Source organism: Aquarana catesbeiana, linkage group LG07, assembly GCF_042186555.1.
Source record: "Aquarana catesbeiana isolate 2022-GZ linkage group LG07, ASM4218655v1, whole genome shotgun sequence".
Classification (NCBI taxonomy): Eukaryota; Metazoa; Chordata; class Amphibia; order Anura; family Ranidae; genus Aquarana; species Aquarana catesbeiana.
The window spans coordinates 126,708,522-126,722,913 of NC_133330.1; the positions used below are offsets into that span (position 1 = coordinate 126,708,522).

The following is a 14,392-nucleotide window of genomic DNA, read 5'->3' on the forward strand; positions in this document are numbered from 1 at the left end:
TTTCTGAGCAACGATTGAGGTATACTGCGATTGGCACCCCCTGCATCTTCAGCAAGTCCAGCACTGGGGCTGGGAGCCCGAAGAGCAGATTCACAAAAATGAAAAAAGGCGACTTTGCACTCCAATTGCAGAAACCCTCGATGAGCCTGGAAAAAAGCGGCACATAAATATTTGCTTCATTGATGACTATGGACCCCGAAATCTACCTCTCACAGAGAGGTCAACACTAAATGGACAGAGTCCAAAAGAAACCAAAAGATGTCCAGCGGCTTAAGATCTAAGATAGGCCTTATGTCCCCATTTGGTTTTGGGACCGCTACCAGTTGAGTTTTTTTTTTTTTTTTTTTCATAATGAGCCCATACCTTCTGCTCTAAGAGTCAAATGCAAGGCAAAAGACTGACAACTCTGTGGCAGACCCAGAAGGCCCAAAGAAGTGTACCTAACCTCCAAGCTTTTGCCGGCTAAAAATGGAGCAAACCACCTCAGAAACTGCCCTAAGATCCTCTAGCCTGAGATACTCTCAAAACACAGCAGCCTCAGATGCCTCCCTCACACAGGTGGGGAAAAGCTTACAGCATCTGGTATTCCCGGGCAGTTCCCCATCCATATACTAACCAGGCTTGATCCTGCTTAGGCTTTGATCAACAGAGATCAGGCATGATAAAGATGATGCGGCCGCAGTCCATCGGATGAAAAATGAATGCGTCAGAAAACACTGCAATGCCAAACTCCACCATGTGAAACACCACAGTGGCTCTGATGCACCTGACACCCATCGGGAGATGTGGATATTGCCAGATCATTGAACCTGAGAGCGGTGCACCTGCCTCCCCCAGCTGCCTCTCTCATCTGGAACCATTCAACTGGTATAACAGGTAAATAACATAGCGACTATATTAGGCAACTTGGTACACAGTCCTCCAAGGATGCAGGCCTAAAACAACCTTGGTTTACCACTATGCAACCCTTTAGGTATGCATGTACCCAGGTATGCTGTTATGTAGGTACCTAGGTATGCAAACATGAAGGTATATAAATATTCATTCACTTTATGCATGCAGTTCAAGGCAAATAGGCACATATGTATGTATCCCAAGGCAAATAAACACAAATGTATACAGTTTAAATGCAAGTAAGCCCATATGTATGCAGTTCAATGCAAGTAAGCCCATATGTATGCAGTACAATGCAAGTAAGCATATACGTATGCAGTACAAATGAAAACATGCCGGCATGCGTTTAAGCAATATGCATTTATGGAAGCACGCAAGTATGTGTTTATGCAAAATACGAAAGCACGTGTCTATGCAAACACACGCTTATGCAACACGTGCCCATGCAAACATGCATTTATGTGATAAGCATGCGTTTATGAAACGTATTTATGCAACCTATGTTATGCAACACTTATCTATGCAAACTTGTGTTTATGCAAACATGCGTTTACGCAAACCTGCATCCATGCAAACACATATAACTATGCAATATGTATATACATTTATGTAAACACACTATGCAAACACGTGCCCCTGCAAACATGTGCCTATGCAAGTAAGCATTATAAAACATGTATATTGTGATGCACCTGCTCAACTGCACCTGGTCCCATACTAGTTTTGCAGGATTAGCCAAGTACATAGGCATCCAGTTCCTGCAGACCAAATGCATGCTATTCTGGACACACAACTCCTTAAAGTGCACCGATACCCATGTTCTTTCAAACATGTGCTTTTGCCACATGTATCTATGCAAAACATGTTTATTTAAACATGTGTTTAAAGCAGAACTCCGGGATCGACAAAAATCCCCCATAAGTACACCCCCCCCCTACACAAAACGCTAAACGGTTATTAATTACATTTGTGAAATTCCTTACCATTTGAAGAGAAAAGTCAAATTACATTTTCAGGAAGTCAGAACTGTAGTTCAAAAAATGCATCATGTATTCTGCCAGGGAGGAGCTGTTAGCACAGTATATGGGGTCCACTCCCCTGGACCTGTATAGTACCCTGCAGGAAAGCAACTTGGTCAGAACTAACAATGCACAGGGTTCCATTACGCAGGGTCCAGCGTCTTACGGCTGCATTACAGACTAACCTCAAGGAATCTTCTCTCCTACCCAGTGAGGCTCAGGTACTAGGGCTGTTACTGATTAAAATTTTCATGTTCGATTAATCGATTTTTTTTTTTTTTTAATCAACTAATTTTGATTAATTATAACGCACATACAGATCCAACTACTTTTAGCTGATTTAGCACCGTTGTTATGGCATCAGCCGAAGCCAGACATAGCGGGGCATGGCTAGGATGTCACACGTCATAAACTCAGCCTTACTGTGCCCATAATCTCAGCCTTACTGTGCCCATAATCTCAGCCTTACTGTGCCCATAATCTCAGCCTTACTGTGCCCATAATCTCAGGCTTACTGTGCCCATAATCTCAGCTTTACTGTGCCCATAATCACAGCCTTACTGTGCCCATAATCTCAGCCTTACTGTGCCCATAATCGCAGCCTCGCCGTGCCCGTAATCGCAGCCTCGCCGTGCCCGTAATCGCAGCCTCGCCGTGCCCATAATCGCAGCCTCGCCGTGCCCGTAATCGCAGCCTCGCCGTGCCCGTAATCGCAGCCTCGCCGTGCCCGTAATCGCAGCCTCGCCGTGTCCTTAATCGCAGCCTCGCTGTAGTCAGTGCCTGTCCCTAGATTACACTGTCTGCGGGCATCTCCCGCTGAGTGTGAAAACTTTGGCTGCGCTGTGAAAAAAGTCCCGCCTTCCTCCTAGATCAGCTCGTGTGATAAACAGAACACTGCGTCTATCACACGAGCTGATCTAGGAGGAGGGCAGGGACTTTTCTCACAGCGCGGCCAAAGTTTTAAAGTTTTCACATTCGGAGACACAGCGGGAGCTGCACGCAGACTGTGTATGACATATAGTGGAGGAGGAGGGAGTGGAGCGCTGTGCTACAGCCACAGTTTGGCCCAAAGTGGCTCCAGGGCAGGCAGCCTACCGATCAAAAAAATTTTGATCGATCAAAAAAATTAACGATTAATCGAGGAATTAATCGTTAATTTCCTCAGGCCTATCAGGTACCATCCATTTTGGCTGACAACTTTTTCGAATGGATCCGATTTGAAGTCCATGATTCTTAATAGAACCATTCAGACATCCAAGAGCACATGTGATCAGCGCTCTCCAAGAGTATTAGTGTTGCCAACCGTCAGTATTTTTACAGACAGCCAGTAAAATACAGGAATTTTTCTCCTGGCAGTAAAAGTAAAATGTTGCCAGTAAAAAATATGGCTGTGATGCTCGACTTGGTCCGGAGCCGGCTGAGACCATCTGAGTGCCTGCTACAGTGTGATTGGGTGGCTCTGGCGGAGGCGGTACCTGAGCATGTCATGTGATGTTATGGTGCAGTGGAGCCAAGCAGAGCGGCCTGAGCCTCGTGTGCGGGTCTGTGGTATGGGAGCAAGGTGGGCTGGGACCAGGACTGTCATTACTGTTTAGCCTGAAGTGTACTAGAGGAACCACTTGGCTTGGAGAGAGACTGTCACTGTGACTCAGGAGGTGATGTGTTGTCAGGGCCGGTGCTACCACTAGGCAAACAAGGCAGCCGCCTAGGGCGCACTGCTGCCTAGGGGCTCTCGGCCGCTGGTTTCCCTCCACATCTGCATGCTTTGCAGTCTGCAGCATGTAACTAACTTAGTACAATCGGTAGTGTAATTAGAGGTGCAACATGGCACTGGAGCCAGCGCTAGAGAAAGCAAAGCCGATGCTTCCTGTATAGTAACACCTTCTGTCACATGGGCAGGGCAAAGGGGGGGTGGAGTCAGGGGTGGAGCCAATGGGGCGGCAAAATTAGGTTTCCCCTAGGGTGTCAAAAATCCTTGCACCAGCCCTGTGTGTTGTGTCAGTGAGGTCACATCATCATCTGTGCTGCTGCACACTGCTGTCGGTGTTACTGTGAGAGTCAATTTTTTGTGTCCCCATTCAAATTTTTTGCTCTCCCGAGTCCTGTCCCTGAGCTACTTACTATATCGAAAAATAAAATAAGAAATATGTTTTTTGCCTTATCTACCTTAATTCAAATTGCTAATTGCATATTGTATTTGTTTGTAGCCTAAATATTGTAATTTGCGCTTAAAATTGTAATTTTGTAACTTTTGGAAATGCCAGTAAAACGTGGCTGTGCCAGTAAATTTTGGGTGTTGTGTCAGTAAATTTCAATCTGGTAGGTTGGCAACACTGGAGCATTAGCAGACAGACAAAAACCATAGGTGGCTCAGTTAACAATGGTAGTTCACACCTAGGAGGAATACAATAAGGAATTATACAATAAGTGCCAAAGACACCTTAATAAACAAATTACACATAGCAGATGGAGACCTCAGTATCAGGTTGTTTTAAGCTGATTATAATCTTCTGCTTAGAGGTTCTGAGTCTAGGGGAGGGGGTTGAAGCAGTCATTGCTGGTTTGGGCACAGAGACCCCAAATATGTTTCCAGGTCCTAGGTCCCAGAGTCTCGGGGAGACTGACCCGAATCCAAAGCAAAACCACTCCAAAAGGTCAGGCACACACCTCCCAAAAAATAGAGCCCTCTCAAAACCCAGCACCCATAGTCAGTAGTCAAGAGGCTACCCTGCAGTCTCCTCCAGAAGCCGTTGTCCTGGTTTGGTTTGTAACATTGTGCCTGACCCTTAACGGCATAGGCTTGAACAACAGTCTGTCTATTCCAACATGGAACAATGGCAGAGGAAGCCGCCAGTCTTTTACATGGGCCATCAAAAATATCACACACAGGAAGTCTGACATGCGGAAAGAGGCCATAACAGATGAGAGACACGTACAATCCAAACCACGTCAAAAAATGCAGAGCGATTTTCTTAGTGTCACGTACCATGTGGACGAGCCCGACTTGCAGGGGATGGCCTCTCTTCCGGCTCCGACTCGAGGGCCCTGGTAGGGTGAACAGAAAGTACAGGAGTCGAGTGGCACTTGTGCCTGGCAGGATCAATGGCAGGAGATGGGTCTGGAACTCTGGAAGAACTGTGCAGAAGAACCTCAGACTGAGCCGGAAGGTAGACCAGAACCTGGAGGGAGCTGGATCAGCAGGCTGGTGCAGCAGACTGGAGCCGGAGAGTCAGACAAGCCGGGTCGGAAGTCAGGCAGACAGTGGAGGTGCCAGAGGGTCAGGCAGAATAGTAGTCAGACAAGCCGGGGTCGGATGCAGGAGGACAACAAGGATAGTCAGGAGCAAGCTGGGATTAGCACAGGAACAGGTTTTCAAGGATCAAAACACACGTAATGCTGTAGAGCAGACAGCAAGATCTCAGTGTGAAAGTCTGGTTTAAATAGCCTGCCTGGTGCTAACGCTCAGGATGCCTGTTACTGGTAGGATCTTCCTGACACTTAGGAAGTGATACAGGGTGACAAAGGGTCCTCATTTTGAAAAAAAAAGAAGGTTGGGGATGCAAAACTATGAAAGAAAACTAGCTCCAAAACAATGCACAGAAGCTATAGTCGCCAAACAAAGCAACCTTCAGGGAAAAATTTACCAAAGGAAGATCCTAATGTTTTCGAAGAGAGGCTTCTGTCAGGCTGACAGAACTAGGTTAACCACTTGACCTCTGGGCACTTAAACCCCCCTCCTAACCAGACCAATTTTCAGCTTTCGGTGCTCTCACATTTTGAATGACAATTACTCAGTCATACAACACTATACTACAATAGAGCTTTCTTTTGGTGGTATTTAATCACCGTTGGGTTTTTTATTTTTGTGCTATAAAAGGAAGAAAAAAAAATTCTGTACAAAAATGAATTTTCTTTGTTTCTGTTATAAAATTTAGCAAATTAATCATTTTTCTTCATAAATTTTGGCCAAAATTTATACTGCTACATATCTTTGGTAAAAATTAGTACAAATTGGTGTATATTATTTGGTCTTTGTGAAAGTTATAGGGGTTGATTTACTAAAGCCCTGTGCACCTTGGAAAGTGCAATTGCACTCTGCAAGTGCAGCTGCTCCAGAGCTTAGTAAATGGGGTAAAGCATCACTTTGCAAAGAATACCCAATCACGTGCAAGGAAAATAAAAAAAACAGCATTTTTGCTTGCACATGATTGGTCGATGAAAGTCAGCAGAGCTTCTGATCATTTACTAAGCTCTGGAACAATTGCTCTTGCAGTGTACAGCTGCACTTTCCAAAGTGCACAGTCTTTTTTCCTTTAGTAAATCAACCCCATAGAGTCCACAAGCTATGGTGCCAATATCTAAAAATTGATCACTGAAGTACTGACGGCCTATCTAATTTCTTGAGACCCTAACATGCCAGAAAAGTACAAATACCCCCCAAATGACCACTTTTTGGAAAGAAGACATTCCAAGGTATTTAGAAGGATGCATGGTGAGTTTTTTGAAGTTGTCATTTTTCCCACAATTCTTTGCAAAATCATGATTTTTTTTCTTTATTTTTTTTTTCACAAAATTGTCATATTAGCAGGTTATTTCTCACACACAGCATATGCATACCACAAATTACACCCCAAAACACATTCTGCTATTACTCCCGAGTATGGCTATACCACATGTGTGAGACTTTTACACAGCGTGGCCACAAACAGAGGCCCAAAATGCAGGGAGAACCTTCAGGCGTTCTGGAGCACCCAGGCCAATTCTGACATTTCTCCCCTACATGTAAAAATCATCTACTTGCTAGAAAATTACATAGAACCCCAAAACATTATATATATGTTTTTTTTAGCAAAGACCTTAGAGAATGCAATGGCGGTTGTTGCAACTTTTTCGAACGCGTTTTTTTTTTTTTTTTTGAAAAAAAAAGTTTTGTGCTTAAAAAAAAAAGAAAAAAACAAAACCGTAAAGTTAGCCCAATGTTTTTGCATAATGTAAAAGATGAAGATACACCACGTAAATAGATACCTAATCTGTCACCCTTCAAAATTGTACACACTCGTGGAATGGCGCCAAACTTCCCTACTTAAAAATCCCATAGACGACGCTATAACATTTTTTACTGGTTACATCTTTTGAGTTACAGAGGAGGTCTAGGGCCAAAATTATTGCTCTCGCTCTAACGTTCGCATCGATAACTCACATGTGTGGTTTGAACACCGTTTTCATATGTGGGCAGGACTTACGTATGCGTTCGCTTCGGCATGCGAGCACACGGGACGGGCGCTTTAAAAAAAAAAAAAATTTTTTTTTTTTTTTATTGTTCATTTTACTTTATTTTAGTTTGACACTTTTTTCCAAAAAAAAAATTTTTGATTACTTTTAATCCTATTACAAGGAATGTATACATCCCTTGTAATAGGAATATGGCATGACAGGTTCTCTTTACAGTGAGATATGGGGTCAATAAGACCCCACATCTCACCTCCTAGGCTGGGAAGTTTGAAATCAAAAAAAAAAAAAAAAAAAAAGATCCTGGATTCGATCGTAGCTGTGAGTTGGTAGAAGCACCGGAGGGCGACTCCCGTAAGAACGATCAAGCAGTGGAACAGCTGCTATGATCGTTCTTATGGTGTAGGGAACCGCCGGCTGAAAAAGCTGGTATCTGAATGATGCCTGTAGCTGCAGGCATCATTCAGATATCCCCACACAAAGTCAAGGACATTGTATGACGGCAGGCAGGAAGTGGTTAAAACTAATTTTTTTTTTTTTTTTTTTAACACAAAGTTGTCCATTTATACAATATTTCTAGCATGTACATACCAAAAATGACACCCCAAAATAGATTCTCCTACTCCTGAGTACGGCAATACCACATGTGTGAGACTTCCACAGCCTGGCCACATACAGAGGCTGAGTTCGGCCGAGCATGGCTGGGTATGGCTGTGTATGGCAGAGTATTGCAGGGTATCGCCAAGTATGGCTGGGTATCAGAGTATTGCAGAGTATGGCTGGGTATTGCAGGGTATGGAGGGATGGCTGAGCATGGATGGCTGGATGTGACTGCAATTGTCACAGAGCAGCGCTGTGGGCACTACAGATCCAGCCCACAGCGCTGATGCCATCCAATCTCTCCCCCTCTCTTCTCACACTGTACTGATTAGTTTGTATGAAATTTCCTGATATTTACTACAGAGCGATGACTTTTACGTAAAAGAAAGGTATACGTTCCTTTTGTGGATCAGTAAATGTGATTTGCAAGTCACTTTGCCAAGAAAGAAGGGTCAGTGGTGGCGTGAAGGTCCAACAAAATTCTGTATGATGTAGAAAGGGATCTACAAATTGGGCCATCACTCAAACAAATTTTGTCAAATGGGTGGAGCTGCTGGTAGAAGAGTGTATGTTTGAGCATGAAGCTAAGGAAATGAGAGAGCTGTATAGCTCTCCATAGGTCTAGTGCAACAGGTGTTTGACCCATTACTATGGCCTTAGTAAGGGCCCAGCCCGTGGGCCATAGAAAGTGGGAGGCACGTAAGAGCCCTTTTGGAGCTTGCGAGGTAAAAGCCGGGTCCAATAGGCTCGGATGGAATCCCGGATGTCCAACAATTGGATTCATGGGGGAGGGAAAGCTAAACAAGTTTGATAAACAAAAGAACCTTTCCACCTCGGAAAGAGTGGGACCAACTAGCGGATGAGTAGGCAAGTGGGAAGTTGCTTGCTTGCCTGCCCAGGGTAGGCCAGCCAGTGGAACACGGGCAACCTCCTGTTCTAGTGCTACCCAAAGCTTCAAGTCCCCATGACGCCAATCAACTACCCACGTCATGTGTGTCGCCGTGTAATATAGGGCAGGTTCTGGGAAGCCAATTCCTCCCCTGAGCTTCGGCCTCAACAGCAACACCCTGCCAATTTGAGAGTGTTTGCCGTGCCAAAGAAACTTGGTAAAGGCTGAACGTACATCATGGAAAAAAGTCTGGGGTATTTTAACTGGCAGGGCTTGTAACAGATACAAGAGTTTTGGCATCAAATTCATCTTCAAAACGTTGCATCGGCCAAACCAAGAGCGCAAGGGAGTCCCCGTTCTTCAGATATGAAGTGAGCTTTGACAGGAAGGGCCGACAATTCAGGGGGAGAACGTCCTTCAAGTTTGCAGGAATTCTAGTTCACAAGTATTGAATTGAACTAGTGGCCTATTTAAATGGAAAAAAGGGCCGTAGACCCATCAGAGTGTGATCCGATAGAGCCATTAAGCGCCTCCGATTTTTGGAGGTTAACCTTAAACTTGGAAAGAGTGCCATACGGTTTCAATTCTTGCAGCAGTGAGGGCAAAGGGGTTAAGGGTTTAGTAATAAAAAAAATTGAAGGTCGTCTGCATACGCTGCCACTTTGTGCTGGTATTGGCCAGTTTGAACACCACCAACATTAGGGTTATCTTTTATATGGCGAAGGAAAGGCTCTAGAGAGATATATATATATATAGATAGATAGATAGATAGATAGATAGATAGATATAGAGAGAGAGAGATATATAGCAGTGGAGAGAGGGGGACAGCCCTGTCTGTTGCCGTTTGAAATTGATAACATCAGATTCTTGTCTATTCACCTGAACTGTAGCTGTGGGATTAGTGTATACCGCTGAGATCCAAGCCAGGCTAGGCCTAGGCATCCCAACTGTACGAGTGTCTCCTGAAGAAACACCCAGTCTACCCTGTTGAACGTCTTTTCAGCGTCAGTGGACAGGAGTAGAAGAGGGATGCGGGATCTTTTTGCTTTCTCTGACATTCAATGTCCGGATAGTGTAGTCTCTTGCCTCTCTCATCTGTATGAAGCCAACCTGATCTGTCCCAACCAAGCGTTGCAGTAAGCCATTCAACCTGGAGGATAAAATGTTTGTGAAAAGTTTAATATCACAATTTAGGAGAGAAATGGGTCTGTAACTAGAACACAACAGTGGGTCCTTTCCTGGTTTTGGGATTACAGAGATGGATGCACGTAACATATCTGAAGGGACATCATGCCCCTCTAAAATGGCATTGAAGGCCGTGGTAAACTGTGGATTAAGCTGAGTCTGAAACGTTTTATAGTAAAGCAGTGTAAAACCATCAGGCCTAGGAGCCTTCCCAGGCTGGGTATCCGTTATGGCGGATGTGAATTCCTCTACCGTGAGAGGCTGAGATAGCATCTCCTGGTCATCCTTGGTAAGAGAAGGAAGATTGGCTTCTTGTAAGTATTCCTGAATGGTTGAAAGGGAAGGGGCTGTTGACTAGAGTCCAGGTTGTAAAGCTCGGAGTAGAAATCTCAAAGTTTCTGCCAGATCAGGCGAGGCATGTATTTTAGACCCAGCAGCGGTTAGTAGAGCGGGGATGTATGATTAAGTACGTTTTACTCTCAAGGCGTTGGCCAACAAACAGCCAAATTTGTCACCGTACTCGTAGAAGGAGCGACGGCCCTTGAGTAAGATATGTTTAGCCTCATACATGGAATGCGCCCTGATTGCCTCCCTAAGCTGGACCAACGCCCCTTCAGTTGTACGGTGAGGTCTGTCTTTATGTTGCCTTTCCAGGGTATTGAGTTTTGTTAGGTGAGATAGTTTTGGCCCGGCGTTGTTTAGCTACATGGTCATGCTTTATGAAGAGCCCTCTAATGTAACATTTATGAGCAGACCACACAGAGAGAGGGTTAGATACGGAGCCAGCATTATTTGCAAAATATGAATGGAGTTCTCTAAGTATCTCTGCTGTTGTATCAGAGTCTCTAAGAAGCGTCTCATTAAGGCGCCAAGTTGGTGTCTTAGGGGAAGGGTGTGGGATAGTAAGTTCCAGGAAAACTGGAGCATGGTCAGATAGCATCTGACCGATATCCACCCTAGAGGCTAATGTTATCGCAGAGTGTTTTAGTAAAAACAATTAGGTAGTAGCTTTGGGTGGGAGAATAGGAGTAGTCTCGTTCTTGTGGGTGGAAAATTCTCCAGGTATCAACCAATTGATCATGCAACAAGTCTTTCAGGTGTGAAGCCATGCACTTCTCGGTAGGGAGGATGAGTGCGCGGAGGAATCTAGGGTGAAGTTAACACCCCCCCCCCCCAGATTAAAGTGCCTTCAAGGAAAGACTCCAGTGCGATCAAAAACTGCAAGTTGGTTAATGTTGGGAAGGAAGAGGTTCGCAAGGGTAAATGTATGAGAATCGAATTTGACCTTCAAGAGCAGGAACCTACCCTCCTGATCTCGGTGTTCATCAAGGAATTGCCAGTCAAGGGAGTTGGATATAAGAATACTTGCCCCCTTAGATTTAGAAGGTGTGGATGGGCTATGATAGGCCATCGGGAAATGCTTGTTAGCTAGTCTGGGGACCCTGTCTGCCCTGAAATTAGTCTCTTGGTTACAATATGTACCCCATGTCTCCAGAGTTTGGCTAGACAGCTGGTACATTTCTCAAGGATATTCAGCCCTTTAACATTCCAGGAAAGGAATTTGATAGCCATAACATCAAGATGTCTACAGATACCTACTCCCTAGGTGGCGAGAGGAAGAAAAAAAAAGGGAGGGGGGGTGGTAGAGAGAATGGAGGGGAGAAGGTGATAGTTGGAAATGGGGTGAGAAATAGAAGAGAAGAGGAAAGATGGAGCAGAGAAAGATATATGGGGTAAGGGGAACATGAGGTTTAGCAAAGAGAGGAATTCCTTAAAGGAGAACTACTGCCACCAGGGCAGAGTATCCTTAATGTGGGAGGTGGTAGGGCACAGTTGGACACAGAGCCCCTACCTTTTGGACCCCCGCAACAGTGCTAACATTCATCTGGTGTAGCGTTATAAACATGGAAGTTAAAACAGTCGTGTCAGATAAACATTTGGAAATCCAGACAACAAAAACGCATGAAAATCTGAAAAAACACCGAAATATATTCTGGAGTGCCGACAATGGCGACCTTCTGGGATGCAAAACTCAGGTCAAGTGGACAAGGAGGTCCCGAAACTAAAATTCAAGAGCCTCCTGGTGTGCTACATGATCCCCTTTGGAATGTGCAGCAGAGACCGTAACCACAATAGCTCGCTGGGGGCTCAGTAGGTGTCCAGTAAGCCAGCAAAAAGCCTCCGTTATTAGTAGCTAGGCCCAAATTAAAGAGACTTGTCTGTCTCACAGTGGCAAGTCAGGGAGCAACCCACAAAATGGGTCCCACCTGTCGTGGTATATGTCAGAGGTCTGGATAGCTAATGAGCGCATAGGAGAGGTTATGAAACTGTCTTAAGATAGAGGCAGCAAAGAAAAAAAAAATTATATTAACTCAACAGACACAGCCTCCCAGCAGCAGTCCACTGCAGTCCCGTTATCCCCATCAGTGTCTGGTCAGGGGGCATAGCCTTTCCTCTCCAACCATACTACTGAGGTGCAAGGTCTCCAGGTCCTCCGTCTGGTCAGTGCCGGCTGGTCCCGCCCCGGTCACGAACAGCCCCTCTACCAGGGTAGAATAAGAGGTGGATCAGAGATGGCAGGACCAGACCGCCCCTCCACCCAATGCAGAGGACTATTCCCTATGACTCAACAGTGAGCACAACTAACATGCTCTATTGCATATAAAGGCCGAATTTACCATTTGGAGTAATAAAAAAAAAAGAGAAAGGGGGGAGGGGGCGACGGTGATAGTCACATTGTATATGCAGGTAAACCCGCTGTAGTGCCTGTTCTAGTGCACTGGTAAGCCGAAGCAGGCTGTTCAAGTTTCTTCAGGTTACTTGTACGAGCCCTGAGGTAGGCCCTGCCTAGAACATCAGTGGAGGCTCAGGAGCAACATGAGGGTGGAGGGAAAGGGGGATTTCAACATACAACAGTGGCAGCTGGTGCTCAAAATTTTTTGGGGGGCGCAAGCAAACTGAAAAATTCTGAAAAAAAACCCCAATTGCAGCCCCACTGTGCCTATTAAATGCCGTTACTGTCCCCATCGGACACAGCCACCACGGCCATCGAACGCAGCCACCGTGGCCATCGAATGCCACCGCTGTGACCCCCCCCGCCCGCTCGCTGTCTGCCTGGGACTTACCCTGCCTTGGTGGGGCAGTGGGTGACGGCGACGAGCGGTGTCCTCCATGCATCTCCTCCCATCCTCTCTTCCTGATTGGCTGAAAGGACAGGCGCTCTGATTGGACGCCTATCAGGTGACGGGTAACAGACCCGAGCACTTGATTGGCGGAGAGGCGGTTCAGTGTTAGGAAAGCGAATATTCATTCGCTGTTCTAACACACCTGGGTGAACTGCGAGTGCCAAGCATTTTGCTCGTAGGTCACCTTTTTGTACGCCAGTTAGAGCCTATGGCTCTAATCAGGTGCTTCAAAAACGCCCCCAGCTGCTGTAATTCAGGAGTCTGAAAAGGGGCCAGGCACCTAAATAGGGGGTGGCAGCGGCGGCCATTGGTCATAGAGGGGGTGGCTGGAGAGAGGTGGCGGCGCCCATGGACGGGACGCCACTGGTTGCCAGTATCATTTATCTCAATATACTATCACAGGACCGGTTCCAGGTGAGCTTGAGACAGGCCTCTTTGGGAGCGACGGTTGTTCCGGTTTCTCTGAGGTCTGCCATCAGGGGGGTGATGCTGCGGGTTCTGTGGTATGGTTATCAAGAGCCAGTTGGGCACGGGGACCGGATCTATCTCCGCAAATGTAAAGAGATTCAGGAGCACTGAAATGGGGAAGATATTGTGGCTTTTACGGACAATTTGTAAGTGAGACCTTTCTCTCCAAGACCATCCTTGAGATGTCTGGGAGGAGGTGAATAGCTGCAACGTCAAACTCTAAGATGCCTACATTCCAGGCCCGCCGTAGGATTTCCTCCTTAAGGTTAAAGGAGTGTTGGCAACAGTGCACATCTCTGGGTCTGTCAGACATGTTCGATTGTGGGCCCAGTGTCCTGTGAACTCAGTCAATAATGATTTCCATATCCTGCAGGCAGTCTAGGTAGCGATTGAAAATCGAGGTTACAGTAGAGCAGAGCTCCGATTGTGAAATGGACTCAGGGACACCCCTTAGGTGTATATTCTGTCGGCGGCTGCATTTTTCTAGGTCATCCAGGAGTAACTGCACCTGAATTAATTGGTCAGTAAGCTCGGTATGCGAGGATTGCATGGTTTGAATGGATTGACGATGGATGTATATCGCGGGACACTTTTTTTTTTTTTTTTTTTTTTTTTTTTTCTTTTTACCTTTTTTTTTTTTTTTTAATAAAGGAATTGTCAAAAACTGTCTATTGTGGTTTTAACTTTTTGACACTTTTTTTGGTGAATGGGTAGGGGTACAATGTACCCCTATCCAATCACATGGGGGGGTGGGATCTGGGGGCCCAATGGTAAAAGAGGCTTCCAGATTCCGGTGCTTTTGGAGTTTCCCTCAAAATCTATGCCAGAGCCAAATTTTGAGGGGGACCCCATGCTTTTTTTTTTTTTTTTTTTAATTTTGGCATGAAGGGCCTTGTATGGGGGAGGGAGCCCATGCCAATTTT

General features: G+C 45.6%; 1 protein-coding gene across 2 annotated transcripts in view; it reads left to right on the forward strand.

The window, feature by feature from the left end:
- Nucleotides 1–14,392, forward strand: part of DDX47 (DEAD-box helicase 47) — a 582,234-nt gene that overhangs the window by 495,498 nt on the left and 72,344 nt on the right. The window lies entirely within an intron of this gene.